Source organism: Armigeres subalbatus, chromosome 2 (genome assembly GCF_024139115.2).
Source record: "Armigeres subalbatus isolate Guangzhou_Male chromosome 2, GZ_Asu_2, whole genome shotgun sequence".
NCBI lineage: Eukaryota > Metazoa > Arthropoda > Insecta > Diptera > Culicidae > Armigeres > Armigeres subalbatus.
The window spans coordinates 420,797,144-420,815,865 of NC_085140.1; the positions used below are offsets into that span (position 1 = coordinate 420,797,144).

The following is an 18,722-nucleotide window of genomic DNA, read 5'->3' on the forward strand; positions in this document are numbered from 1 at the left end:
TATTTTTGATCTGTTTTTATTGTGTTATCCGTAAGAACATGCAATTGTAATTGGAACATTGATGGAATAAAAGTCAAATTAACAGCGAACAATAATTATTCGAACTTGACCATCCATACTCGGCTATTTGCAATTTCCCAGTGTTGCAGATTTAGTCTCCACATTCACTCAAGAAGCTCAAGAACATCGTGATGCTGCTGCAATATGATGCATTGGAACTATGGTCACTCGCCGCCACCAGCGATGATGCTTTGCCATAATCAAGTTTGCTGAATAGGATTAATGTTAAGGTCGCTGTTGAACTTGAATGGTCGGTACCTACTGCATCTTTCGTTGCTTTTAATCGGCCCAACGACCATGTCCAATCTGAGCGTACACCTGATTGAGTTAGGCATTTCCATTCGCCAGTGCATTTCGATATTATTAGGCTGCCGGCTAAAACTGACTGCTGATGCAGCCCGAAGCATTGAGAACGGTTCCACCCGGCATTCGCAAGCTCGATGCATATTAACTATGTTGGATGGAGCCATCCCGCGGCAGTTGCAACAGAAGCTCCAATAATAGGCTGATAACAATGGACGGTAATCACCTGGGCGGAATCTCCAGTGGCGACTTGTGGGAATGCGGTTGGCATGTGGGGGCATACCAGCATGTGAGATTATGGGAAGTAAGTCACATGGGTGGAAGATAGATATGCTGTGGAAATGCAATCAATCTGTTGTGCGGATACGAACAAACTCTAGGCTCTGGGAAACAAGAGTTGTAATGCTTTAAAATATCGAAATGTTTTTGTGAGTAGAATCAGGAGATGGCTCAACTTAGCACGAAAATAAAAAGTCAATTTGTTTATTAGTTTTAAGATATTTCAAACACTTTTTGGTACCTAGGTCAAGTGGACATAGCAAATAAATGAGAAAGAAATTTGATTTCTTATTGAATAATCCGACTCACCCAGAAGTCAAAAGTGTGTTTTGTGCGATTTAGTTCTCAAAAGCAATTGTATGGAATTTGTCTATCTATCTATCTATCTTTACCATCAATGACTTTATCTTTTTAACTTAATATTCAATTGGCATTTCCACAGTTATCAATTGCAAGTATTTCTATGTCATTAATTACATGATACATGTGTGTGGCAATCACAATGGAATGCCCAGGCAGTTGGGAATGCTTTTCCATCTTCGGATTGGGAATCGCCTATACTCGGAAGTCTAACTGGAGAGGACCCATGTCAAACAATACATTGTTAATAATGATGCTTCAAAGTGTGAAATCATTGTTTAAATATATGTGATCAAGGAAATGGCACTAACAGTTGATAGATGCAAAATTGTTTATGAAGACGAATAGCCATCAACACATAATCGATGAAAAAGGAAATAAAGTAGGTTTTCTTCAACTAGATGATGTTTCCGAGAATGAAAAAAAAACTACCTTGTCATCACAATCACCATCCAATCTCATCCTATTTGCGCCGATTTGTCCATAATTGTGATTGTGTCCTCCACCATGCGGGCTGAAATGAATTGGCCATCAATTGCGCATCGGCGATGACAGAACAATACCTTCCTTGATCCGTGTTCCATCATCCAACTCATCTTCAACATCAACTTGAAGTGATCACTAATCGTTAAATCGACATGACTTCAGACGATAATAATTACGCCCGGTATGCAGCTAGGAGCGGATCGGAAAAAAAATAACATCTTACTCTCATGCGGCACGCGTAGATCATTATGGCCACACGATTCCGTCCCGGTCTGGTACAAATGCGTTCCACCATCATCACCAGATGAGCGATCAACGCAGACTCCAAAGTCCGAGTTCCGATTCGGTCGGTTCGGTTTGTGGCAGCCAGTGTGACTGAGTCGGTTAAGGCCACGGTCATGATCAACGCAGGTATCTGTTTATACCGGCAGATTGGGTGTGTGTTTTTTATTTTTGCCTTGATACAGATAATGCATGCAAATTCGAGGCAGATTCGCACAGTTTGAAGGCGTCAGCTACTCCCACTGGCGAGTGGTTCCTGATGACCTAGACGATAGCTTATTTTGCATCATTTTTCTTTTCATCTCTTTTTGCCAAAAAAAAATCGGGCCTTAGACAAAGGTTTCCTGCGGAAGGCTGAATCTCACATTTGCTGGATTTTGGAAATAAAATTTATTTATTGGTTCCGATAAACGCAAGGATATATGATAATTGTCTAGCCGAACTAGCTCACACACTGACATTGAATAGAATAGAATTGCGTTTTGCCTATTTGAAAATCTGCATAACGCTGGAACATATCATGATAATTTGTCAAATTCATGATTTTTTTCATTCGGCTCGGCACTGAACTGAAAGGACACACCAACCGTCAGAGGGAATTAATATTATCATGCGTGTTTTCGGCATCATGTTTTGGTTATCACCTCCATCTTTGAATGGAGAAACAAACTTTCAAAAGAAATACATCAAGAAAACACAGATTGAAGCGCTTATCTCTTTTGCTCCTCTGAGGTTCTTGAAATGTCTGTGGACTTTATTGATTGTCCTTCCTTTTCTATTTAACTGCCGCTTCTCACAACCGAGGCACGGTTGCCTAAACGCCTAGCTTTCTTTGCCTCCCAGGTTTTTTTTAACGAATTTATCCATTAAACATTCCTACACCCAACCAGAAACTGTTAGATTTTCTAACAACTCTGCATCAGAAGCTACCAAAACCTGTATAAGATCTGGGCATATGCGAAATTGTTAGATTCTTATACAAATTTTGTAAACTCACAAACAAAGATTACAAGTTTGCAAAGTTGTAAGGTGTCATAAAATATTTGTTTAAGAATCTAGCATTTTCGCATATCCTAGTTCTTATACAGGTTTTGATAGGTTCTTATACAGAATTGTTAGAAAATCTAACAATCACCGGTTGGTTGGATGCCCTTTAAATTGATAACTGAGGAAATGCTAAGGAGGCCAAATTTCAGTTGGAATGTAGAGCCATGGAAGAAGATTTATATGTGTATGTCTGTTGTATGTTTGTGCGATAAAAGTCACTCATTTTAGGCACTTATTCGTAATCGATTTGCTTGCGACAAGTTGCATTGAACGGGAGATCCTATCCCATTAATTCCTATTGGCCAAGATTGGACTATAAGACCAGCAGCTACGACCAAAATATTATTTTTTATAATGTACGATAAGGGCACCATTACTACTGGGTAAGTTAATCAGGATTTTAAAACTTTATTCGATTTTAAAAAAGAGCATAACTTTATTGAAAATTGTGCTAATAGAACACTTGTTGAAAAATTAAAAATCAGGTCTAGTTGAAATGTAGAGCCATTTCAAAAGAAAGAAGAAATGTAGGAAGAAAAAGCTTGCTCTACGAAGTCGATTAAACTTCTCACCGCAAAATTTTTAAGGCAGAACCAGGACTCGAATTCAGACACCTGCAGCATAGTAGCCAGTGTTGTAAAATGTCATTTGCATTCGTTTGTATAATTTTTCCAGAACTTGTTCAGAAGGTAGCTATCAATTCATGTTGTATGACGAACTTATAGCGGTTAAATGGGCCTACAACTTTGTCTAACGAGACTTTGCTGTAAATATGTAATCTGGGGCGTGGGAGGCAAAATGTCATTCAAATGACATTATGTCAAATGACACGTGACATTTTGGAGAGTTTTCACTCTCCAGCCTTTGATGTTATACTTAGAGCAATGTACCCTTGGACAAAAATATAACCCTACTCAAGCGTTATGAGTACATTCAAAATTATGGAAGAAATTTTGCTTCTAAAGAAAGTTATGAACAAATTAGTCAAATGACATGCAGATGACATTTTACAAGCCTGATAGTAGCCTCACTTCACACTCTGAACTAAGAAAGGTCATTTTTCCAGTTTTATTTTGGAAATTATTTTTTAAGCACCATTACTCTTTTTGGAGTCATACAATTTTTCACAGAGTAAAAATTTCATTCTGATTTTTAAAACTCTTATCGGGTACCAAAAACCCGAGCTTTCCTTTGAATCTATACCATTTGGTCAAAAAACATTTCACCAAATGGCGTTTGACCTAATGACATGCCTAATAATGTAGGATGTATGGCAGACTTGGTGTTTCAACGGCGAAACCTCATCATACAAAGTAATAATCGAGAGGATAGCTTAAAGGACGGAACGTGAAATGTGTAGCGAAACGGAGTTACCCAAGTCACATTTTAGGTTTTATAACGCTCTTGAAGACCATAATTTGCTCTACAATAGTGTTATAAAACCAGTGTAAACTAAAATGTTACTAGGGTTAAGGCAACCTCGTCCGATGAAACATGTTGTGCACTTTTTATGTAGGAAAACTATTCCCATCTCACTGTAACAAATTCATTTCATTTCAAACAAAATTTAAACTATTTTATCGGATCTTTTTGCTAACAAGCTTTCAGTACTTTTGTAGATAGAAAAACAGGGAACAAATCAGACTGCTTTTAAATGATTTGCTTTTGATAGGACTTCAATGCTATGAGATAAAGACAAGGCAGAGCAGTTCACCTACATAAAGAAATGAGGTGAATAATGAATGAAGGACATTCATGACGAGAAAAAGAAAAAAAATGCAAGGAATTTAGGACACATTTTAAGCTCATTATAGTAATTTTGGTGGGGTATTACGTCTAGAAGTGTGCGCCAACAATTTTGCATCGGCTCGCCGCCATTTAAAATTTGCCTCGCCGCTGATCTATAAATTTGAAAACGTCCACAGAATTTTTCGTGGAAATTCAGTAGAATTACCATCACATCACATCACATTGAAATTCCAGAGATTTTTCTTGAAAATACGTACCATACAATTTACCGTTTAGATTTCGTAAAGCTCTTCGTTAAAATTAAAAAAAAAATCGAGTGGAAATTCCGAACGATCTTCTGTTGAAATCCGAAGAATTTCTTTATAAATCGAGTTCTATGAACGGAGAAGAGTGTTTTGGCAAAAAGCCATTTGCCCGAAAGATGCTTGGCCGAATATGTCGTTTGACCGAACATACCATTTTGCCGAAGCTCATCTAGCCTTAAGGCATTTGGCCGAAAATGTTATTTAGTCAAACAGTTCCTTTGTCTGAAACAAAAAATGGTTGACCGAGAAGGTTAATTGGCCGAAAATTCCCATTGGCCGGGTCTTTTGGCCGAAAGCTTCAATTTTTCAATTGGCTGAGTTGATTATTCTGCAAAAAAAAAAACTTTTATCCGAATAAGTCATTTGGCAGAAAATGTCGTTTGGCTGAAATGGTTGTTTTCCAAAAAAGATATTTTGGAGCTCTTTCCGTTAAAATACCATTTCTATCAAATGTAATTTTTGGCCAAATGGCCTGTTGAAGCAAAACACTTTTTCGGTTAGATTACCAGTTCAACCGAATATCCCTTTTGACTGTTTATCGCTTTCGGCCACATGTCATTTTCGGCCTGATAATCGTTTCGAACAAACATTCAATTCGGCCAACTGGATGTAACCCAGATGACTTTCAGCTTTATGCTTTATTTGGCCAAGTGGAATACGACTAAATGGTTTTTCGCCGTGTGACTTTTGACTAAACGACGAGAAGGCCGAAGGTGTTTGGCCGAAAAGGAGTCTCCAGTAGCCTTGTTGGAATGTAGATCCATTGAAGAAGAAGAAGTTTGGCCGAAAATATCATTAAGCCGAATAAACCATTGTGCCAAAACCCATATGGCCGAAAATGTCATTTAGATTTATTTAATGGACATACTGCCAAAATTTATATACGGTCGAACTGGTCATTTGGCTGAAAAAGTCGTTTGACCAAATAGGCCCAATAGACATTTGACCGAAAATACCATTTACCGAAATGGTGCTTTGGCCGAAAAGGTCATTTGGTAGCAAAGGTCGTTTGGCAGAAGCCTTAACATTTTCTGCCAATGGTTCATTCTTTCAAACGACCATCTTGGCCAAACGGCATATTGGTTCTGATGATTCGGCCAAACTTTATGTTAGAGTAAACAGCTATTCGGCCAAATTATCAGTTCGACCGTATGTCACTTTGGTCAAATGCAATTTTTGGCCAAACCGTCTTCGATGAATAACTATTTCGCCCAAACGTAAATTTCAGCCAAATGCATTATGGCTAGATGACTTCAGCTTAACGTGTTGTTCGGCCAAATAGTTTTCTGCCGAATGATTTTTCTTTTATAATAATTTTTCATAGAATTTTCGAAGAATTTTTTATGGATATTATTATTTTTTAATCTTTATTTAAGTGTAGATATTAAAAAAAAATTTCCCATCTTTTGGTTCCCTGTGCAAGAACAGCTGATCTGGTCATAATGCTCAAGCTCATAATTTCTGTGGTTGAAAATGTGAAAACTGTACTGTGATCGATTAGAGATTCCTCTAAGCTATTGAGCTCTACTTTGGCGTAGGGTCATATTGTGAGCTTATGAAACTTGCGAGTAATGTTCTATTTTTTCTTCAAAAATGTCAAAAATGTCTTTTTTTCTTTCGGTACTCAATTTGCTGTCAGCGCTATAGTTTTTTTTAATTACAAATTATTTAACGAAATACTATTTTGAGATCATGCTTGAAGCTCCATAATTCAATGCTTTTCAAATAAGGTACACTGGGGGAAGTGGAAAAGGAAAAATCGATAGTGCATGTTTGAATTAGTGTAAAACCAGTTTAAAATGCGTTCAATCAAAATGGGCTATCAAAAACAGTCAATTTTGCACCAACTGTGCGGTAATTCATACCATTTTGGTCGCTTGAAATTTATGGAAATAGATTTTAAAATTAGGAGTTGTTTTTCCACTTACCCTAGTGGGATGGGGTAAGTGGAAAACCCATATTACCTTGACCTTCAATAGTGATGATTAGTTACATATAACTAAAATCAATACGATAATTGCTCTGAGTATCTTTTGTGGAATAATTTCATTACCTTAACTGAATAGATCCTCAAGAAATTCTCGTAATAGCTAGGGGAGGGCTTGTTTTGCCTTCTCGAACACTAAGTGTACGTAAAATCTATATGTTCGCCCCAAAAATTAACTTTTTAAAGGAAAAATTGGACTTACGGGGTTATGAACTAATCAACTTAGTTTAACGAATTGAGATGATGTCTGTATGTGCGTATTTGTATGTATGTGTGTGCGCAAAGCACGTACAAAATTATCAGCTATTCTTAAGCACTTGTCCTTAACCAATTTGCTCGCAAAAAAATTGCATTCAATGGCGAAACTTGTTATGAATAAAAATTAATGTGAATTATACATTATATTTATCTATCAGTGCTATTTTTAACTTTCTTATACATTTTTTTTATGTAAAACATGTGAAAAGCATCAATAGTGAAGGGGTGGATTAATCATGCATTTTCTCATTTATATTAGTCCAATCACCACTGGCATCACAATGATAACAAAGAAGGAACATATTAAGATTCACAGCTATCGAAATAAACCCTGGAGGGAAGAAAAAAATTGCGTGATTGGAACATTATCCACTTCCCCCGCAGTGTTTTATACCTGGGGTAAGTGTTAAATCTTTGAATTATTTGCTTTCTTCGTACAAACCACTACCAATTGATTGGGATTAGTTAAATTGCATTATAATGGTCACCTGTGATGTAAATTCACTTGAAAAATGACAATTGGTGTGCCCCGAGAGAAACGTCCAATGTGTTGCCCATTGCGAGATGTGACGAGGTTTCCTTATATGATTTTGGTCCATCAGTCAAATCCCGCAAATGTGTTCTCTTTGCGTTTTGCACTTTGTCTACAACAGCCAAGTAGTTGTATTCATAGCTCTATTTGGATTTTTTTTTGATTCACTTTCATAGTGGCGGTTGGTGCGTTATGCGGGTACGTAAGGCGGCAATAGCGTTCTGTTTGGTTGCGTATTTCGAATATCTGTGACTTTTGCCGAGTAACAAAAAACTTACTATCTTAAACGTAACAAAGAATTGATTTTATGAATGCAAAAATCAACTTTTCGCGAAACCTTAAATTACAGTTCAAGCGTTAATTGTGTTAGTGTATGTATTATACAAATTTTAACATAGTATTAGTGTGAGCATCAAAGCATATACTTGCATAATGTAATGATGTGGTATAAACTGTAAGGTATGTACAATTCCAATTTCACGAGTCGATTTTTACACTTACCCCCTTTTTCCACTTCCCCCAGTGTACTTTAATTCTTTTTCTTCTTCAATGGCTCTACACTTCAAATGGAACTTGGCCTGCTTTTCAACAAGTATACTATTAGCATTTCCTCAGTTATTTATTGAAAGCTTTTCTATGCCCGCCATTGTATGAGTATGTATCTTGTGTACCAAGTACAATGCATACACTATGCCCAGGGTGTCGAGAATGTTTCCAACCCGAAAACATCATAGACCAGACCGAGAATCGAACTCGCCATCTCCGGTTTGGCAATCCTACGCCTTTGCTCGCAAGGCTACTGGATACCCCTAGTAACAATAATTAGTCACTACAGTTTGCATGTTGGTCAAATGGAAATGACTCATATAAGTTTGTGACCCATGATTGTGGGGTAAGTGTACACACAGTAGAAAAAAAAAACAAAAGTTTAGGTACTGTTTTTGCATCTCATTCCATTTGTTCTTTGTTGTCATAAAATTACGAAAGCAACCAAGACATTCAAGTGTGGGAACTTAACACTGACAAAATGGAATCTTTGTATTCATGTGCGGCAAACATAAATTTTAACTATAGAATTTCTCTTATAATAGGGCATTGCACGGAAAAATCTCTTTCTCTTTCGTTCTTCATAAATTTTGACATTTACTGGCCTTGTTATTTTTAAATTCCTTTGCAGCGAGAGAAAGACAAAGCAACCCGTGCATGTAGGGGAAGGGTCGTTTGGCCGAAAATCATTCGGCTGAATTCCATTTGGCTGAATGCTACTTGGCCGAACAAAGCATTAGGCCCAAACCCATCTGGCCGAAAGTCATTTTTCCGAACGGGCCTTCTTCTACTACTTCTTCTTCTTCTTCTTCTTCTTCTTCTTCTTCTTCTCCTTATTGTCTTTACATCCCCCACTGGAACATTGCCTCCTCGCAGCTTCATTTATAAACACTTCCACAGTTATTAACTGTGAGGTTTCTAAGCCAAGGAACTTTTTTTTTGTATTCGTATATCAAGAGGCTTAGAAGATGATACTTTTATGCCCACCTGGAATCGATTCCAGCCACCCTCAGAATGGTCTTACTTTGTAGCAGCGCGTCTTACCGCTAGACTGAGGAGAACATTAAACGTCTCACTTCTCACTGCAAAAAGTGAGAAATGAGTTGTTATCAATGATGAGTGTGAAGAGAGGTGTCTCCCTTTTCGCTTCGTGCTTCTTATTTTACACAATGAGAAGTGATAAATGAGCAGTGCAACAATGAGACATCTCACTTCTCACTCTTCATTTTCCACTTTTCACTGTGAAAAGTGAGTAGCGCGAAATGAGAAGTGAGACGTCTCATTACTCACTTCACACTTCTCACTTTTTACATTCAGTCAGTGAGAAACGTCTCACTTCCCACTTTCTACAGTGCGAAGTGAAAAGTGAAAAGTTAGTAGTGCGAAGAGAGAAATGAGACGTCTCACTTCTCATTTTACACTACTAATTACTTATTTCTTACTTTGAAAAGTGAGAATTGCAAAGAAAGATATCTCGCTTCTCAATTCGCACTACTTATATTACACAGTGAGGAGTGAGAAGTAAGAAGTGAGAAATAATTAGTGAGAAGTGAGAAGTTAGATGTCTCACTTCCCACTTCTCACTCATCATTTTTCACTTCCCATTTCTCACATCTCATTTTGCTACACTTCTCCGTTTTCACAGATGAGGTGATAAATGAGTAGTGAGAAGTGAAACATCTCACTTCTTATTTCTTTCCCCTCATTACTCACTTCTCACTGTGAAAAGTGAGAAATGTGAAGTAAGAAGTAAGACTCCTCATCATTTCTCCCTTTTCAGAACTCCCAGTAGACCTTTTTGCCAAATGACCATCAAGGGCAAATAGTGTTTTCGGCACTTTCTGTAAAAAGACCGTTCCGGCCAAATGACATTTTTGGTCAAATTCAAATTCAGCTAAATAACCTATTCGGCAATTATTTTCAGTCGTATGACCCCTTCCGCCAAATGACTTTCGGTCTAATGGTCTGTTCGACCCAATGGTATATTCGGTCAAACAACTTTCGGCCGAGAGGGTTATGGCCAAACAGCCCTTCCCCATCTGAAAATAGGTACTTGTTCATAACCTTGCAGATCAGTGAAAACCGCACATCCGTGTGTGCTTAGCTTATTCAGAATACTGAGATTTCAGTTATAATGAAGCATCTATAAAAAAATGCTCGAATCATCCACCTAGTTCTAATGCTGCCTTTCTCGAGCATTCAAAATACCAAAGAATAAGAGTAAGTTTTTAGCGTGTTTTGCATAAGAGAAAAAGTATTTTGGTACTAGCTTCTGAGACCGATAAAATGTACAAAATAAACGTATATAAAAATGTAAATTAATAATAAGTTACATAACTAATCATCATCTTGTTAAATCTTCTTCTTCTTCTTCTTCTTCTTATTGGCATTACATCCCCACACTGGAACAGTGACGCCTTGCAGCTTAGTGTTCATTAAGCACTTCCACAGTTATTAACTGCGTGGTTTCTAAGCCATATTACAATTTTTGCATTCGTATTATCATGAGGCTAGCACGATGATACTTTTATGCCAGGGAAGTCGAGACAATTTCCAATCCGAAAATTACCTAGACCGGCACCGGGAATCGAACCCAGCCACCCTCAGCATGGTCTTGCTTTGTAGCCGCGCGTCTTACCGCTCGGAGGGAGGGAGGGCCCCATATTGTTATATATAAACATGAATTAAGGTTTCCTTTGTAGTAATTTAAGGACGAACTTTCCGGAATCCAATTGTATGCCACCTTGCGTTTTCAAGGGCACCACTTTCAATAATGGAACAACGAGCAGCTGTCATCTTTTTATTCCATGCTTGCTGCGACGCAGCAAAGCTAAAATAAAAAGATGACAGTTTTTCTTTGCTTTTTTGTTGAGATTGGTGCCTCCCACGGCATACAAAAACAAGGCAGGCTCATCACGTATGTAAACATTCAGTTTGAAGGTAAACATGTGACGTCACTGCTATCTTCGCACAAGCTGGACCGAGACGATGCTCTACGGTCGCAGCATGCTTACTTTTGTACTCCAACATGTGGCGATAAAATATGCGTCACATTCGAAGTGTCATTTTTCTAACGAGCCTACCTTGTTTTCTGTATACCGTGGGTGCCTCCAAAAACGCGAGGTGAAAATTATTTGGATTCTGAACAGTTTTACCACACGTAACTCTTAGTGAAAATCAGTTGAAAAATCTTCGTCATCGAAGACACTAGCGACATCTGTTGCACAATCCACTCGAATTAATGACGCTTCACTTCTGAAAGCAACGCATTGACTATCAGCTTCCGCCGCAACGCTAGTTTGATCGTTTCTACAAGCAAAGCTTTGACCATAGCTGCTATGGTGTCGCCTTCTGGTCGCGGTGATTGATGTATATCTTCAATTATTCCTGTAGATATTGAAAATACAAATTTTTAAAGTCAATTAGCCACGTATCCATACAGGACAACATTCTTAATTGGATCGGTTTATTTGCGAAGAGGGATCACAAACATGTATTCAAACTGAGTTGAAAACAGTCCATCACTTTGTGGATTGAAGTGAAGTATAAGTGAAGTATATTCCTGGTTTAACGAGGTTTAACGTACAGATTATAACCCAACCTCGATCTAATAATATCCAATCAGTCGATTTTCCACCTACTGATTTGAGAAAATACCTCATGAAACTATCAAACACGCTAACCTGTAATATTGTTATACTACTCCATATTTTGCAATTGATAACCACATGGCTTGGGAGACGCACTCAAATGACCCATTTTTGTATAGACCTTTACATGAAGAAGCCTATATAATATCGTCAAAAGGTTGTAGATATACGTGATCAAATCACAATCACTAGGATTCATGGCATCTTCAAAATTTTACCGTACAATCAGTGTGCAGCTGGAGTCTCCAAATGATTCGAGGATGAGATTAGGTTATTTATTTTTTCACCTCACCTGCAGGCGCATGCTATGATTGAAAGTAAAGCATCGCCTTGGGCGTTTGATTTTCCGAACGTCAAATACTAAAGTGGTTAGCTGCTAGCGCCTCTATAGGGCACTGCACGGAAACATCTTTTTCTCTTCGTTCCTCATAAATTTTGACATTTACTGGCCTTGTTGTTTTCTAATTTCTTTGCAGCGAGAAAGAGACAAAGCAGTCCGTGCAGTGCCCTATAGGCAGAATCGCGTAAAATAAGTACGATGTAAGATGAATTTAATTTGGGTGTTACGTCTGTTTGTCTGTGGTTCTACCTTAACTCATGAACGGGATGACCGATTCGCATTCTTTGTCCTCATCTAGAGAGGATAAACATCATCTCATCTGCAACCAATGTGGTTACTGTTACTGTTACAATTACTGTTGTTAACTTTTCAAATTGCGATAGTTTTGGAAGTAAAGTACAAACCTTGTCAACAGATGTTTCATGTCTAAACATTCATAATTGTTACATTTCTAACCGAAAACATCATCGAAAACCGACTAAATTCTTAAATGCGCGGCAGGCGATCTTTGTCCTATTCTGCTTCAGTTTGAGACAAACGCTTGTTGCGAATTGAGTTTGTCCCAACATTTACAAGAGAGGTCAATGTTGCTGTCATTTTGAAAATTGATATAGCTTTACATTCGCTGACTACAATACAAAGCTAGACAGCAATCCCTGATTAGCAAGACTTTTTCGTGGATCAATTCGCCTTGACTGAGCATTTCATAGGGAAAGTTGAAAAAATAAAAAAATACATTCGACGAATTTAAAAAAAAAACTGATTAATCCACCTAGCGGTGATGGTGCCTTTCTCGTGCAAATGGAAAATTGTATTTTGTCCATAACTTTCGAGCCTATGGTCCGATCTGGCCAATTTTTCAATAGGAAACTATGGGACAGGATTCTGCGTCGAATGCAACTTGTCGCAAGCAAATCGGTTAAGGATAAGCGCCTGAAAAATGACACTTTTTCCACACAACTACACACACGCACATACACACAGACATCACCTCAATTCGTCGAACTGAGTCTGTCGGTATAACACTATGGGTCTCCGAGCCTTCTATAAAAAGTTTGTGTTTGGAGCGATCATATAGCCTTCACGTATACTTAGTATAAGAGAAAGGCAAAAAGTCACCAAGCTCGCAATTAAATCGGTCTAGAGTGCAATCTACTCTATTGAAAGTGAGATCTGGAATGAAACACCTCGGCAAAATCGGATTGGTTCTTCCGTTACTAGTACATGATACTGCTTTTTGTATGTTTCGCCTAAACCAAACTGCCCATTGTTTCGAACATTCATCATGTTGTCCTAACCTTAATTTAATTAGTTGATCACCCTTCCATCAAAAGACGAACATTAAGTTAATAAGCGCTATGTTTGTATTAATTGAGGATCAATAAAAATAATTTCAGTAGCTATAAAATCAAGCCTAGATACGTTGCCGACAGTGCGGCGCTCCTCGATAGGAAGATCAGCCGTCTGCCTATATCTGCATAGTGCTCACAAGCCTAATCAGGTTACCGTACCGTTACAAGCAGTTTCTTTGTCTCCTGTGAAGCAACCGAGTACCTACTCACTCAGTCCGTCAAACCGGTCGCCTCGGCCGGTTGATAAAGTCGTGACCAATACGGAAAAGTTTCACTTTACGCCGTTAAAGTTGGTCTACAAACGAAACCTACCCAGCAAGCTGGTCCTTTGGCCCTGAACACTGAACCGCACCGGGCACAGACTTGCAATTACTGGTTTACTCTAAGCATAATGTTCGCTCATCTCTCAAGCCACGATGTCAAGTGGCATCACCACCTCCCGGCAGTATTCCCAATTGAACATCACCGCCGTCGCCGCCGCGCCGTCGCCGGTTAGTAATTTATCATTTACTTATGCTAATCATTCCCCCCTTTTCTGTCCAAATACACCAGAAAGGCTTGGTGGGGGTGCGAAGTAGAATAACCTTTGGATAGCAAAATAAATGATGCGTAATAATTCAGAATTTTATATTGGAAAGTTCTGAGCTGCTGAAAATAAGAAAAGGGACAATGCATAATGATTTTTGCTATTTCGGTGTATGATCTCACGATTGTGTAAACAAAATTCAAGATAAAATCAAGTAGGGCAATTCGCCAAATGTTGAACGGCTATTTTTTTTGTTGTTGACCGCAGGTTTTTTATTTATCATCAGACTAAGGCCGGAGTGGCCTGTGCTGCACATAAAAGACTTCTCCATTCAGCTCGGTTTAAGGCTGCACTTCGCCAACCACGCAGTCTGCGGAGGGTCCGCAAGTCGTCCTCCACCTGATCGATCCACCTTGCCCGCTGTGCACCTCGCCTTCTTGTTCCCGTCGGATCGTTGTCGAGAACCATTTTCACCGGATTACTGTCCGACATTCTGGCTACGTGCCCGGCCCACCGCAGTCTTCCGATTTTTGCGGTGTGAACGATGGATGGTTCTCCCAACAGCTGATGCAACTCGTGGTTCATTCGCCTCCTCCACGTACCGTCCGCCATCTGCACCCCACCATAGATGGTACGCAGCACCTTCCTTTCGAAAACTCCCAGTGCGCGTTGGTCCTCCACGAGCATCGTCCAGGTCTCGTGTCCGTAGAGAACTACCGGTCTTATAAGCGTTTTGTAGATAGTCAGTTTGGTACGGCGGCGAACTCTATTCGATCGGAGCGTCTTGCGGAGTCCAAAGTACGTACGATTTCCAGCCACTATGCGTCTCCGAATTTCTCTGCTGGTATCGTTATCGGCGGTCACCAGTGAGCCCAAGTACACGAATTCTTCAACCACCTCGATTTCGTCACCACCGATAGAAACTCGTGGTGGGTGGCTCACATTGACCTCTCTTGAGCCTCTTCCTATCATGTACTTCGTCTTCGACGTGTTGATGACTAGTCCAATCCGTTTAGCTTCGCTTTTCAGTCTGATGTAGGCTTCCTCCATCCTCTCAAAGTTACGTGCCATGATATCAATGTCGTCGGCGAAGCCAAATAACTGGACGGACTTCGTGAAGATCGTACCACTCGTGTCAATCCCTGCCCTTCGTATTACTCCCTCCAAAGCGATGTTGAATAGCAGACACGAAAGACCATCACCTTGCCGTAACCCTCTACGGGTTTCGAAGGGACTCGAGAATGCCCCTGAAACTCGAACTACGCACATCACCCGATCCATCGTCGCCTTGATCAACCGTATCAGTTTATCCGGAAATCCGTTTTCGTGCATTAGCTGCCATAGCTGGTCCCGATCGATTGTATCATATGCGGCTTTGAAGTCGATAAATAGATGATGTGTGGGCACGTTGTATTCGCGGCATTTCTGCAATACCTGACGTATGGCGAACACCTGGTCTGTGGTAGAGCGTTCACCCATAAATCCCGCCTGGTACTGCCCCACGAACTCTCTTGCAATTGGTGTTAGTCGACGGCATAAAATTTGAGAGAGTACCTTGTAGGCGGCGTTCAGCAATGTGATTGCGCGGTAGTTGCTACAATCCAGCTTATCGCCCTTTTGTAGATGGGACACACGACACCTTCCATCCACTCCTGCGGCAGAACCTCATCCTCCCAAACCTTGGTAATCACCCAGTGCAGCGCTCTAGCCAGTGCTTCACCACCGTGTTTAAACAGCTCTCCTGGTAGTTGGTCAACTCCAGGGGCTTTGTTGTTTTTCAGCCGGCCGATCTCCTCCTGGATTTCCTGGAGATTCGGAGCCGGAAGTCGCATGTCCTGCGCGCGTGCTCCTAGGTTCATTACCATACCGCCACCGTTGTCTGCCATATCGCCATTCAGGTGCTCTTCGTAGTGCTGCCGCCACCTTTGGATCACCTCACGCTCGTTCGTAAGAAGGTTCCCGTTTATGTCCTTACACATATCGGGCTGTGGCACATGGCCCTTACGTGAACGGTTCAACTTCTCATAAAACTTTCGTGCGTTATTAGCGCGGTACAGTTCCTCCGTCTCTTCACGGTCTCGATCTTCCTGCTGGCGCTTTTCCTCCGGAAAATCGAGTTTTGTCTGTTCCGCGCCCGTTTGTATCGTGCCTCGTTCGCCCTCGTGCGGTGTTGCAGCAATCTCGCCCATGCTGCATTCTTCTCCTCAACTAACTGCTCACATTCGCCGTCATACCAGTCGTTCCTCTGATCCGGAGCCACCGTGCCTAGTGCAGCGGTTGCGGTGCTTCCAATGGCGGATCGAATATCTCTCCAGCCATCTTCAAGAGATGCTGCGCCTAGCTGCTCTTCCGTTGGGAGTGCCACTTCCAGCTGCTGCGCGTAGTCTTGGGCTAGTCTACCGTCTTGTAGCCGCCCAATGTTTAGCCGCGGCGGACGACTCCGACGCGTGTTGATCACCGTCGAGAGTTTTGAGCGCAGACATACTGCGACGAGGTAGTGGTCGGATTCAATATTCGCACTGCGGTAAGTGCGTACGTTCGTGATGTCGGAGAAAAATTTACCGTCGATTAGAACGTGGTCGATTTGGTTTTCCGTTACTTGATTAGGTGATTTCCATGTGGCCTTGTGGATATTCTTACGGGGAAGAAAGTGCTTCGGACTACCATTCCGCGGGAGGCTGCAAAGTTTATGCATCGTTGGCCGTTGTCGTTCGATACGGTATGCAGACTATCCGGTCCGATGACCGGTCTATACATTTCCTCCCTTCCTACCTGAGCGTTCATGTCACCGATAACGATTTTGACGTCCCGCAGTGGGCATCCATCGTATGTCTGCTCCAGCTGCGCATAGAACGCTTCTTTCTCGTCGTCGGATCTCCCTTCGTGTGGGCAGTGCACGTTGATGATGCTATAGTTGAAGAAACGGCCTTTTATCCTCAGCTTGCACATCCTTGCGTTGATTGGCTGCCACCCAATCACGCGTTGGCGCATCTTTCCCAGCACTATGAAGCCGGTTCCCAGCTCGTTGGTGGTGCCACAGCTTTGGTAGAAGGTAGCCGCTCGATGCCCGCTTTTCCACACTTTCCGTCCTGTCCAGCAGATTTCCTGCAGCGCTACGACATCGAAGTTGCGGGGATGTAATTCATCGTAGATTATCCTGTCGCAACCTGCGAAGCCAAGCGACTTGCAGTTCCATGTTCCAAGCTTCCAATCGTGATCCTTTATTCGTCGCCTAGGTCGTTGCCGATTGTATCGAGTCGTATTATCTTCTATGTTGTTCGTAATGGTTGTTTTAAAAGGCGGCTTATTGGGCCTGCGCAAACCTCCTGTCTCGTCGGAGGGCCGTCGTGTCAGGGCTGTTTAGCGTCCCACCTAACACCAGGACTTGGGCTTGTGCGCTTTGAGCGGCACACGGTCGCTTTGGCGGAGCCTACTTGCGGATTCATGCAGCTTTTTATAGAGGTTTAACAGGGCCCACTGTCAAACCCCACCACATCCTAGGCAGGCGCCACAACTCGCAGATGGCCTGGGGAGGGATCGTCAAGCCCTTGGACATAGTCCCTGCTGCCCCCGCAGCAGGTGCATTTCTTATTAATTTTAGCCGTTCAACATTTGGCGAATCTCCTATTTGATATTGATATTGGTTTATGTTTCTGTGGATCAGTCTCCTAGCCATTGCTTTGATTTGATTATAGGATTTTCATGGAAAGAAACTCTTTTGCGCATATTTCCCTATTAAGCAGTAAAATGATTAGTTTCTATTTCCATACATTATTACAATTGATGAAATTACCAAACTATTCTGAAGTGCAGAGTGGCTAATTTAATTTACCAATTTGTCAGCAATACCCATAACATTATATGGTATGAACCTTCTGAAAAAATCATTCAACTGCCCGGAATATGATCGGCAGTCAATTTTGCAATTCAGGGTATAAGGATCAAATGTCAGTGATTAATTATCAATTTAATTTCATCACCAGTAAGAATTTACAACTTTTCAAAGATCTGCTAAACTAGTGGACTGATCCTTGGACTGATCCAAATAGTGCTCAACTGATGAATTAATAGTCACATTAGCCCAGGTAGTCAAAAACTATTTGCCAATTACCCAATAAGACAAGGGAAAAAATGTTTGAATTAGCCATTTAGGCAAATTTAGCAAATAGATATAATTTCTACATATATTAAACTAATAAGCCGTAGCTAGGTAATTGTAAAAAAACACAAATTAGCAAATTATTTAAGACCTATTATTGCTTCTAAGAAATCCATCCAGCACACGACAATTTTGATCCGTAATTAAAAAAGAACGATATTTTACGTTAAATTAAAACAAAATCAAGGAACCTCTACGGATTCATAACAAACTTTGGAAGGCTGAAGTCAAACTTTTTGACACATTCTAAAACAACAGATTTTAGTCCTATGATTTTTTTTATAATTACGATACATTTTCGAATTTTTCTGAAATTCTAATATTTAACTTAAGCAATGTTATAAGACGTTTATGTTTTAGTTGAACCATTTTTTCTCCCGAACCAGTTGAGGCAAACAAACATCTCCGTGGCTAATCGTTTGAAAAGAGGGTGATTAATAGCGCCGCAAGCAATGATTAATGAGCTGGCGTGTAACAATTCTTGGTGGAACAATGAAGAGC

The 18,722-nt window shown here is 40.5% G+C and overlaps 1 protein-coding gene across 11 annotated transcripts in view; it reads right to left on the reverse strand.

Moving 5' to 3' along the window:
• Nucleotides 1-18,722, reverse strand: part of LOC134213437 (mucin-2-like) — a 93,390-nt gene that overhangs the window by 61,709 nt on the left and 12,959 nt on the right. The window lies entirely within an intron of this gene.